This window comes from Polistes canadensis, unplaced genomic scaffold (assembly GCF_001313835.1).
Source record: "Polistes canadensis isolate GaletaPanama2010 unplaced genomic scaffold, ASM131383v1 scaffold_2, whole genome shotgun sequence".
NCBI lineage: Eukaryota > Metazoa > Arthropoda > Insecta > Hymenoptera > Vespidae > Polistes > Polistes canadensis.
This window is the reverse complement of record NW_014569549.1, coordinates 2,492,179-2,504,892: the sequence shown is the minus strand read 5'-3', so window position 1 is coordinate 2,504,892 and position 12,714 is coordinate 2,492,179. Positions and strand designations below refer to the sequence as shown.

General features: G+C 31.4%; 2 long non-coding RNA genes across 2 annotated transcripts; one reads left to right on the top strand and one right to left on the bottom strand.

The window, feature by feature from the left end:
• Window positions 1-2,686: 2,686 nt before the first annotated feature.
• On the top strand, window positions 2,687-7,298 carry LOC106785610. The gene is made up of 4 exons (XR_001381548.1): window positions 2,687-3,205; window positions 4,515-4,734; window positions 4,897-5,004; window positions 7,220-7,298. It is a non-coding gene; the product is annotated as an uncharacterized LOC106785610 (long non-coding RNA).
• On the bottom strand, window positions 7,079-11,405 carry LOC106785605. Its single transcript, XR_001381547.1, has 2 exons — window positions 10,869-11,405; window positions 7,079-7,388 (listed from the first exon to the last, which is right to left on the bottom strand). It is a non-coding gene; the product is annotated as an uncharacterized LOC106785605 (long non-coding RNA).
• Window positions 11,406-12,714: the final 1,309 nt, after the last annotated feature.

Here is a 12,714-nt window from a genome sequence, read left to right as displayed (position 1 = left end):
AATTTGTGGTATCAAGTGGGCAACTACATAGACTATTGAGTTATTTTCAAAGGTTCAACAGCAAGTTAGAACTTTTCGAGAATAGCTCTCTAGTCATATTATATTATATTACTTTTTTGCTCGTCATTAATTTGTAGTTGTAATTGGAGATGATGGACCATTCCATCTCCTTGGGACATCAAATTCGTGTCTATATCGTCCAATAGATGCATATGTGTTAATTAGAGTCAAAAAAATTAAAAACTTTCGTAATATTAAATTTTGGAGCTTAAATAACGGTCGATAAATATTACAGTAATTTCTTTTTTCTTGTTTCGTCTTTAAAATTTGTCATTTTGTTCGTATTTTATTAAATTTGCAATTTTTCTTTTCTATATAATGCAGCTTAAAAGTATTTCATAATAATTAATAGATACTATTTTTTATAGTAACTTAATATTTGTACTTTTCCTATTTCTTTATTTTTATATATTTTATGTTAATGTAAAATCACGCGTTTAAATTTAATTTCATTGCWACGGTAAATAGAGATTTGATAAAAATAAATAGAGAATTCAATTGAAAAGTGCATCTGCGAATGGGACGATTTATATGTCAGGCTATTGTATGACTTGATTGAATGATTAATATAGTTTTCTTTTTGTTACAGGTGATCATCGTTGGATTTATCATCTACTCGTTTTGATTTTCTTCTACTTTTTAAAATATATATGTATAAAAAACGCATTTCTGAAGGCACACACGTATCTAGACACTATAAATTAAATCTAATTATTTTAAATTTTCTTACAATATAACTATACTATATATACTATCAAAGTATATTGTATCCTTTGATAGTATTGTACCGTCATCGCGTTAAGTACMTACTWTCGTCCAMTGGTGGTCCCRGTRGTAACAAAAATGATGCTGGGTAGATAAAAAAGGGGACTTGTGAGTTTCTATATATTTCACCACAAAAAAGTTGGCATAGAATCGCAACAGCAGAAAAAAATGAAAATAATCACCTATTGTTTATACATTATCAACGATTAACTATTTCTTTTCACTACCTTATAGGTTGTTACTTTAGAATTCATCTTTAAATATATTCCCTGCAGGTATATCATCTTTACTTTCATTTTTTTCCAAGTGTATAACATATCTCCCACTCATGACGTCGCTATTTCATAATTATTCAAAGTGTAATAATTATTTTCAACTAATTGACGATGAATAAAAAATATTTGATGTAATAAAGTTGAGCAAATAGTGTGCAAATAGTGTGCAAATAGGAGCACTTATTCATTTTTTTCTGCTGTTAAGGTTCCTTGCCAGCGTTCCTACGGTAACTGAATAAAAGATAGCAGCACCTCATTTTAGTGGTTAATAGCACTTAATTTCTTATAAATAAATACATCATTGAAGACTATTTTTAGACATTTGATGTTAAATATTAGATATAAAGAAATAATTATGCGCTATGTTTTATCCATTGTATTTATTTATAGTAATTTAAATTTGTCAGGATTTGTAATAATATTAATTATTATTTGTGTATACACACACATTGATATATATAGTTCGATAAGCGATATTGATAAAATTATTTTATAAAGATTTTCCCATATAGGATTTTGTTGAAATAGCATGGAAATAAAATATTTGCTAAGCATTCGGTAAAAAAGAAGTTTGTTTGGCTTTGTATTTGTCGCGTGTGCGCATACCTAACATTTGGGTATCTAGCCGTGCTTTCACTTCCGGATGATTGTCAGGGAAAACACGTTTTCAAATATTCGGCAGGCCTCTCACGAGAATCATTACTTTTTTGAGGCTAACTTTGCATTTGTTGGGTTTGCCTATCGTTTTCTTTCGCATTCCTAAAGAACCAGCTTACGTGAATAGCGACGATTATCGATGGTCCGCTTGACCCTCGAAAGAAAAAAAATGAAAGAAAGGAAGAAGATAAAGAGAAAGAAAATGGAAAAAGAGAGAGAAAGTTCATTTTACTAGATCTAGTTCTCTTTTCTTCTCTATCTTTCCTTCTCTCTCTCTCTCTCTCTTTCTTTTTCTTTCTCTTTCTTCTCCATTCTTTTTTGGAATATTTGAAATTTTCCAATGGCGGAAAATCGTAGTTCCGTTCGACATGCACTTTTTCTTTTCTTCTCTATCTGTGTTGGTTTCACTGTTGAATGATAAGACCTTCTATCTTCAAAATCGGATAAAATCTCTGGCTTTCTCTTTTCAACCTTTTTTCCTTTTATTTTTCCAAGGAAATCATCTCGCATCACTGGATGTACTTGCGGATAGAGTACGAAAATGTAGAAACATATACATGCATACTTACATTCATTTATATATTCATATATATATATATACACATACGGACACATAAAGTGTACATCGAAGAATAAAAATTTGTTCCCCTTCTATCTAAAATATCATATTATTTAAATAGGATCAAAAGAAGAAATAGTATAATATTTCGATAAAATATATTTGTATATCCAAATATAAAATGATTAAAAAAAAGAGTCTGATAAAATATAATTAATCTTATATAATTATATCATTTGATCATTCTTTAATATTGTATCGATTGTTTCAAGTTAAAGAATATGAAAACATCTTCGTGTGAGAAATCGAATCGATTGTTATTAGAGATCCATTATTCGTAGAATCAAACTTCTCTCTCTCTCTCTCTCTCTCTCTCTCTTTCTCTCATCCTTTCTTTCCCTCTCTCTCTCTCTCTCTCTCTCTAACTCACGTCAAATTTCGTTTGGTCGACTCCGTAATGCATACCGCGTCGAATGCAATTTGGGAAACAAAACAGATTAACGGAGCGCGCGAGGGCCGTTTCGTATTAGTGAAACCGAAAGATACGTATGGGCAAATACACGAACCCAGAGACATACAAATGTATGCACGCGTATATACATACTCGTATACATATGCAATCACTCGTGCCCACACACACACACACTAATACACATCTATATACACGTCTATCCACGGTTTTGCGTTTAGTGATTGCGGCGTCGACGTTGCGGTTGTACGTCAATCGCAATAGCGCGTCGGCCTCGATGCGACGACATATCGAGCCCACCGCGAAGACAGAGGAAGGCCCGTTCGTCGAGTTACCCCCATATCCACCTCACATGCAACCCCCTCCCGTCTGGCATTCATCCCTTCGGCAAGCCCTAGTTGCCCGCCGGGCGCGTCTGCGGTACTCACCGGCAGCTCTCCAAATTCTAATTTCGAATAATTCGAATGGAATAGCTGTATCGTATTCTAACGCCAATCTCTGAATGATCTTATCTTTCTTAACTTGTTATCCTTTTTGTTTTCTGAAATTTTGTCTTTTTATTTTTCTTTTTTTTTTTCTTTTTCTTTTTTTTTTGTCTTAATATTATTTCAGACTGGAAATGTAATATATAATTTTCTATTTGTAAAATAAGAATCGCGTTTTATTGTAAGATATTTTTTTATCCAACGAATTATGATTGTACAATATATCGTGTTTATGTATCGATTTATTTATGAATTAACTGAATAGAGATAGATTAGTATCATATTTGGTTTTGGATGAGCTTTTTGAAGTGTATAAACTAAGCTAGGTTTCGGTCAATTTGATGCATGAACGAGAACATACATTTTCTTTAAAAAAAAAACAATTTAAAAAAGCAATATAATTATATACTATAAGCTTAATGTTATAATGAATAATATGGTTGTAGGAAAAAAAAATGAATGAGAAAAATACAGATATAGATTAATAAAATAATAAATAATTTCTATTTAAATATAATTTTCTTTTATTTTTTAAAAGTAAATTAAAAAAATGTTGAAAAGAAATCAAAAGGAAAGAAGTTATCGAAGAAAATTGAATACACTTATCCAAGTTAATGAAAAGCATTCAAAGGTAGGAATAGCTTTACCTTTGGATCGAATCAATCGCTTAGAGCAAAATGTTTTCACGCTAAAAGCAAGTTAATGACCATGCCGATCGGTGTGAACTATGATGTAACACAGGCCTGTAGAGGAGGATCCACGTTTCGAAATTAATTCCATAACAACGCAGATCAATCAAAATTATTTCTGCACAAATGGCGTCGTTATCGATTGGGAGAGTGCTTCGATTATTTAACCGATCAAAATAGTTAACCAATACTGTTCCTCATATTTCGTGTCTTTGTTCCTTGATTTTTGAACATGGGATTTGTCATAATATATTTTATCAGATCTTTATCTAGAGATTTCTAATTCCATTTGCATAATCTGTCATAATAAAATCTAATGAAAAAAACTATGAGACATATATAATTAAATATGCGCATTTGTATACAATAAAGGATGTTTCAATAATAATTTTAGTTAGAATAATGGAAAAAGAACAATATTGCAAGAACAGAATTACAAGATAATGTATTTCATTAGAAGATTTGAATCTCTAGTTAGAACGTTGTTGATAATGCGTTGGTCTATGATGCCTAAGATTGCAAATAACTACAACAACATAATTTATACATTTTCAGTTTGGTAAAGAGACTTTTGGGACATCCCGTATATAAATACATTGAGAGATTTCGTATATAGAAGAAATAGGAGAGGAAAAATAAAAAGCAAGAAAACATGGAACGATTACTCTTAATCCTATCGAACGATCCATCCTGTTCATGTATCTACTAGAAAGAGACAGAGAGAGAGAGAGAAAGAGGAGGAGATCCTTTAATCCGAGCAACGTCGTCGATCTATGTATGTATATATGTCCTTCATTCCGTCTACAACTCGGAACAGTGCCGTTCTCCATCCCTGATCGACTTTTACTCTTCGTTTTGTCAATCCTATATTTCTTTTTTTGTTTACGGTCTTTTTTTTTTTTTTTTTTTACTATTTCATTGTTTGTTCTTTTTTTAGTTTTACGTCAGAGTTTCATCGGAACGAAAAGATTAGCAGCGTCGATATCGTTCGAAATACGAATGAACGAGTTTGTTCCTATCGATTCTGACGCCTATCAGGACAAGGGTTCGTGTTTTAAGATAACACTGCGATAACAATAGAGAGAGAGATAGATAGAGAGAGAGAGAGAGAGAGAGAGAAAGAAAGGGAAAAGGAAAGGGAGATGAATATTCGAATTTATAACACAGAAAACATCGAAATGAATTGTCAAATTTTAATATGTACCAATCGATGTTCGCAGATGATCGAAACAATTCGTAAGATTTTAATATGGACCAATCGGAGTTCACAGATGGCCATTGTCAATGTTGCAATAGTATTTTTGGATAATTTTGCTTTAGGAGAAATCTATCGGTGCACATTTTCATTGATGAAAATCAAAGAAAAACGAAAAAGAGGTCGAAAGTACTCATTGCGAGTCTGTCCTTTTCTTGGAAAGATTCTCTATACGTATATGTGTGTGTGCGCGAGAGAGAGAGAGAGAGAGAGAGAGAGAGAGAGAGAGTGATTTGTGCTTTCGTGGTTCGCCATTCTCGAAAAGGGCTTTGCTTCTTTCATGGCTCCTTGCGTGGAAACTCGATTAAAAGGTTTTTAACGAGGAAAGTGTTTTCGATGGAGAAATGTTAAAAAATTGCTAGGAAGTGGAAATAACGATTGAATGGGTATACGCATTGATTCGTTCTAGAACATTTTTTCCTCCTTCATTTCATTTTCTTTTATTGAGCGAAGAAAGTTGTAAATTTTTTCTATTGGAAAGAAATAAGAAAAAATAAAATACGCGAAGTAGTATCTGTAGTATAATCATTAAATTTGTGTATTTAATCGTTTCTTTTAAATGATATATTACTTATTCATTAAAAATATTTTCAACGTGTTAATTAATACGAAATTATATTGTTGTAAAAAATGGAATAAAAATATCACGTTAAAGAATATCCTTTATACTCCATACTCATAAAGCCATACTCTATGAAATTTAATATCACTTTATGGTGATAGTACTTTACTATCACTATACTTCTTATATTCAATGGATTACATACTTACGAATAGAAAATCTGTTATATTAGCTTTTGCGTTCTCGTATTTTCTAAAGTGTGTTACTTGTTTATTTCTTATTTTTTATTTTTATATCTTTTTATATTCCTTTTTCTCTTTTATGGGTCCTTAACGTTTCTCCGTTGCTTCTCACCCTAGGTTTCTTCCTCTTTCATTTTTTTCTGTCTCCGGTTTCCTCGACAATCTTTTCTCTCTTTCTCTCTCTTTTTCATAAAACGCACCGGTCGCAGAGCTATGCTTGTATTACTGTTTTCCTTTTCTTCGTCATCCTTCTTACCAACACTAACGTTTATCATTCGTCCATCTTCTACGTCGTCGTTGATTTTCTCATTTTCTCTTTCTCCTTCTGCTTATTTTTCTTCTTCCTCTTATTCTAGAATATTATACTCTCGTGAATCGCGTGCCAAGCTAAACTAAATGATAAATAAATGTCTTGGCCCTTTTTATCCACTCGTTTATTCTTTCTCTCTTTCTTTAGTTATAATTAAACGTAGATAATTTTCATGTCGAGTAACATTGCGTTAGTAAAATGATTGTTATCATAGATATTTTCAACTTTCTTCGTAAGCAAAAGTTTCCACCAAATTGGTGATTTTTGCTTAAGTTGATTTCATCATTTATATAAGTACAAGCAAGTATTTCGCGTATTACGAAGAACGATAAGAACGATAAGGAGAAGAATGGAATAGGTACGACTTGAGAAAATCATGTAAAATCTATCGTAAAACAGAAGTTCTTTGTCTTTATTGTTATCTCTGGTTTTCCTTTTTGAGAAAATTCGAAAGGAGAAAACTCGAAAGGAGAAAACTCGAAAGGAGAAAACTCGAAAGGTGGTGTTAATAAGAACGATATTTCTAAAGTAATTTAGCAAATTTTTAATTAGTAATTGCTTTCTTTCGAAAAAGATGTCGGGGATGATTTCCAAGGTATTGTTTCTTCGCGTTAATTAAATTATTCGAAAGATAACAGAGAATGTACCATAATCGAATTAACACAACTTCATTAATTTATTTTGATTAAATTATTTGAAATATTACTATAAGGTATGTTGTTTTAACGATCAATAACACTTCAAGTTTTCTTTATTGCACTCAAACTTTTTTATTCACAGAATTTTCTGTCATTATTTATACACAATGGAAACGATCGTAGATTTTTAAATGTGTATTGAATTTTTTTCGAAATTTTCCAAAACAGTAATCAGTCACATCCTTACTCTTAGTTTGCCCTTTGCTGAGCCAGCTTCCGAAGGCGTTCTTTTTATTCTCTTGCCGGACGATCTCGGGGATAAATCTTTGGAAAGAAACAACGGATCATCCATTTTTGCATCACAAAGGCTCCTCTTGTAGCTGCGAGCAAGATTCTCTTGTCGGTCGATCTCGAAGACAAATCTTTTGAAAGAAAAAACAACGGATCATCCATTTTTGCATCACAATCATCCCTTTTAGCCGCGAGCAAGACGAATTTTAATGATCGAATAATTATTTTTATATTCAATTATAATCATTCTATTGTACCACACATCATATCTTTTTACATTTGTACGACATGCTGAAGTTCAAAGCCAACAAGCTTACTGTTCCACTAACATTGCAACAAATAAGTGGGACTACCCTGATTTACCAGGTGAATCCCAACTTGTCAGTACTATCCATAATAATTCGCCTCTCAGTGTGAAACAACCAACGACGAGAGACAATCTAGCTCACATTATATGCTCCTAATCTTTTATTCAAAAGGATTTTTATGCTTAACGAGGAAATAAATTCTTCTATTTCTGTTGGCTCCATCAGGTTTTTTATTTTATATAATTAATTCTTGTTTTCATCATTTCAACATAACCTATCCGAATCAACGATTTGGAAAATAGTTCCCCGTGTTGGAGAATTCTCAAGTGTACATGCACTGTGATTGTCTATTTCAACTTGTTGATCAATTTTCTCATTCCCCAGTTAGATGTTCACAATATGATTTTTTAACAAGATGAACCTCCATTTCACTATTTCTGAAACTTCCTTGATTTTCTGAATAAAACTTTGCCGTAAAAAACGATGGATTGCTTGAGCTAGACACATAACCTGACCAACTAAATATTCAGACCTTAAACTACTGGACTTCTACAATTAAGGCTTTGTACTATAAAATACAAAGTTTAATACGTTATCTATACCGTAGAATATGTTACAGATAAAATATATAGAATAAGATACGCTCTTGCTTTGTTGTGGATAGATATAATTGAAAAAAATTGGATTCGATGAAATTTGTGTCATGTAACGAATAGAAATTATATTAAAAATTCGTAAATGTTAATAAAAATATAAATTACGATATTTTTAACGGTATTTTAATTTCATTATGATGAAATAAAAGAAAACGTCTATTTTATCTATCTATCTGTCTGTCTCTTTTCCTCTGGACCTTTATTCGTGTATTTATTTACAGGTTCTAATAATGAATGCTCCTATAATCGTGTCCCGAAATTACAACATTCGGGGGACAAAGTTTAAAAACGTAGAAAATAATAAAGAAAATAACATACTCTATAAATATTCCTCTCTATGCAGGTTAATGAATTGTTCCACAAAATTTGTTTTATTAAATATTAAGATGAAATATCACTCGATTATTTGCATCATTTATTTTTTTCTCTCTTGTCTCATATCAATGATAAAAAGACAGGTTTTCCGAGGTAGATAAATCATATGGGTTAGCAAGCGTGTGCGTTAATAAATAAAGAGAGAAAAAGATAAAAAAAAAAGAGAAAGAGAGAAAATTTTAGAACCACGTGTAATATTCCAACGTGGCATACTTACGTGTTTGGTATTTGCACAGCGCGCTACCTGGAAATGTTTGCAGTGCAAATTTTCTTGGTTAGAGAACTGGACATTTTCATTTCATCTCTATACTGTCTATGGGATATGTAAATGTGGTAATCCACGAGAATAGACAAGAATCTCGCAGCTGATGATACGAGAACATATTCTCTACTAAATTTTATCTATTTCGTAATTACAACAATAATAATAGCATATACACGTATCAGTGGATTTTCAACTCGAAATTTAAATATCAAAGAGTTAAAGGAATGTTTTTGTCTCACTCTCTAACTCTCTTTATCTTTATCTTTATTTTCGTCACTTCATTCTCCGTTCTTTCCTATCCCAAGCTTCATTTTTTCCATCTCGAGTTCTTAATTTATCGAGGATATTGACAGGGGAGCCGGAAGAGTGTAAAATCACTCAACGTGATGCGATGCTATTACCTGAGAGGTTGCTAGCTTGACGAACAGGAGTGGCATAACAGGAAGATGTCGAATACAGGTCGAGTCAAAAATAATATGACCTTAATATCGTATTCACAGTATATATTATATGCATTCAATACTTTTTTCTTTTATTCGAATCTTTATATATGGTACTATAATAAATCATTGATTAACTATGCATTCAATATTTGAGAAATAACGTATTACAATTTATTTATTCATTTAGATCATTATTAACAAGTTATTTTTACGTTTTATCTTGTTAACGATATTCCTCAAAAAGCTTTCTAAAGGTTCCTGGATATATATCTTTTTAACTTTACTCGAGTTAATAACCCGGAATGAAAAATCGAACGTTCAACTTACTCAAAGAGCATTAATCAATAGAGATTACATTTAGAATTTAATGTTATGAAGTAAATACTTATTGAACATAAGAGAAACGTTTAATTCTCTCTTTCCGTTTTTCTAAAGATTTCAAGAATATAAAGTCACAAATGGAATTTATATGATTTTTATTTGCAATAAAAAAGTGTTTCAATATAAATGATTTATGAAATAATAATTATACGCACACGGATAGAAGGAAAAGAAGAAAGGAAAGAGGATAAATGTTGATTTTATAATATAATAAAATATCGATACCAATCAAAAGATCAGGATATTAAACGAACTTTTCTTCTTCTTCTTTTTCTTTTTCTTTTTTTTTTACTTTTTTAGCATTTGATAAAGTTATTCTCCTATGTAATTGGAGCATCCGCAACTGGCTTTTAACCCTTTACTCTTTTACTCCCCTTCCCTCTTACACTCGTATCAACTGCAACCCGTCATTTTACGATAAGAGAAAAAAAGAATCGAAAAAGAGCTGGAGTTTAGTAAACGGTTGGGATTTCTTTTAACTCGCTTCTGTAAATGAAAAGCACTCTGTACGATTCCAAGTAAATAGAGGAATGGATAATGTTCCTGGATGAGAAAATAAAGAAGAAGAAGAAGAAGAAGAAGGAGAAGAAAAAAAAAAGGGGAAAAAAAGTGAAATGAGAAAAAAGACCCGTAGGAAATACTTGAAGCGATTCGAAATGAAGTATAATAATACTGGGAAAGCTTTTGGTTAAGATATTATATTAAACCATCTCGTGTATTGTAAACAAAAACAAATTTTTATATAATTTTTCTTTTTTCTTTATTTTTCTTCATCTTTTATTTTTGCTAGGAAAGTAAAATATTCATCGTAGAAGTCACACAATATGGAATACATTTTTATATTTAATTTATTTTTACCGACTCGTTCATTAGAATAAAAAAATGTATGCGTCACACACACACACACACATCCACGCACGCGTAACGATTTATATATATATATCATGAAAATATTAAGAAAAAATATAAAGAGAGAGAAGAAAATATTTAAAGATTAGAAAATAAAATATAACTTGGTGATACACAAATTTTCCCATGTGTATCAATCTTGAAAATAAAAATAAAAAAAAGAAAGTAAAAGAAGAATAAGAAGAAGAAGAAGATGAAGTAGAAATAGGAAGAGAAGAAGAAAAATTAGAATAAGAATAAGAAATAAAAAAGTGATTGTATAAAACTGGTTTACTTTTTCAATATCGTTTTGCTGAAGGCGTCGGTGTTCGCACGTTTACAACGTAACTGTGAGCAAACTGTTAGGAATTGGTGCGAGCGTGGTAGGGTTCCTTTGAGAATCCAATATTTCCATGATAATAAAGCGTGTCTTTCTCTCTCTTTCCTTTTCTCTTGTTTTTTCCTCGGTTTCTGTTTTACCATTGGATCGGCCCATTCTCTTCGATCTGAGAAAAGGGAGAGAGAAAAAAAAAAGTAGACATCTACTATCCACCTATGTAGGTCGTTCAAGTATTCCACGCGCTAGAAAAATAGAGAGGATCGACACATCGTTCTACAGTTTACTATAGAAAAGTAAAAGGGGTGGCATTTTAAAGCGCACTTTGTGTGACTACATACCTGAATGACATGGTGGTATTGTTTAAATGATAAATTCATTTGATATCATCAATCTGTAATTAATGGGCCGTTAATCATTTCGAATTGGTTTACATGAAGAGATAATAAAAACAACAGATTGAAAAAAACTTGATAAGAGAAAAAAATTTGGTTAATGTTGATGATAATTAAAATTTTAATTGTTCCATGCTACAGGCAATATAAAACATATCTATACGTATATACATAGATACATAACTATTAGATAGTGAGTAGAGATCTGTTGCGGATACGATTCAAAATTTCAAATGGAAGAAGTTAATTGAATTCAAAGTAAAATATATGTATATAATATATTTTGTACAATATATTAATGTATCACCGAGTTCATGTTATGGTTTTCGACCGTTTTTTTAATAATATTCCTAATAAATTAATAACCATTTTTATGTGTGTTTGCATTTGAACGTAACGAGTATTTAGATTCAATAACGCGTTATATTTATCTTGTCGTAGTAAAATGGAAAAGTAACTTATTTTGTTACTTAGCATGAGACGGTTTGCAAAGCTCGAAAGAGAACGAGTTAAAAAGCTGAGTTAGTCGGATACACTACAAGTCTTTCATAGTCGGATTAAGATAAATTCGTTTCTACCGGACTACTTTGTGCGTCATTCAACTTGACTTCAAAGCATCGCTTTAGATAATAACGTAGTAAAATACTTATACAATTGCCATTCATACATATTAGTTTTGAAAGCGCAAGTTTCTTTTTTTTTGCTTCCTAGTTAAAAAGAATATTTCGTTTGCTTTGAAAGTGTGTATTGTCAGTAATGTTTCGAAGGTAAATGAGATTTTATATAGGATCGTAGAAAATGTCATGCAACGTTTCCTTTTATGATTCATTCAACGTCGGGTTTCGTAGAACAGCAAGGGTATCTGGTAATGCAAAAAATAGGACCCACGAGTCCTATAACCGAGTATAAATTATGTCGTCGATCGATCGCAGTTTGTTCTGCCTTTGTTTTTTCTTTTTTTGTTTTCTCTCTCTCTCTCCCTTTTTTTTTTTCTTTATATATGTCGTTTAAAACGATCGTTTAGTCGTGGCACATCGTGCACGCTTTACTCTTCGACAATATCTACAAATAACGAAGGTTGTGGTGTTTTATTCGAACGATTCCATCCTCATTTTATTTAAAAAATAATCAAGCATACATTTTTGATATGAAGAATTTGAATTTGTTCGTCTCTCACTCTCTATCTCTAATTTATATTAGTTGTTGTTGTTGTTTTCTTTGAAAAGTGTTATTTATTATGATCATTCGAAATTTGGAATCCAATATAAATAAGTATAAACGTATGTACGTATTGTTCGAACTTATAACGAAGTCATTTTCATCGAGAAGAGACAATATGCGAAAACGGCTGATCAAATATCCGAGAACTTTCCTGACTATTCCAATCGAACAACGCGCACTCGTTCAGA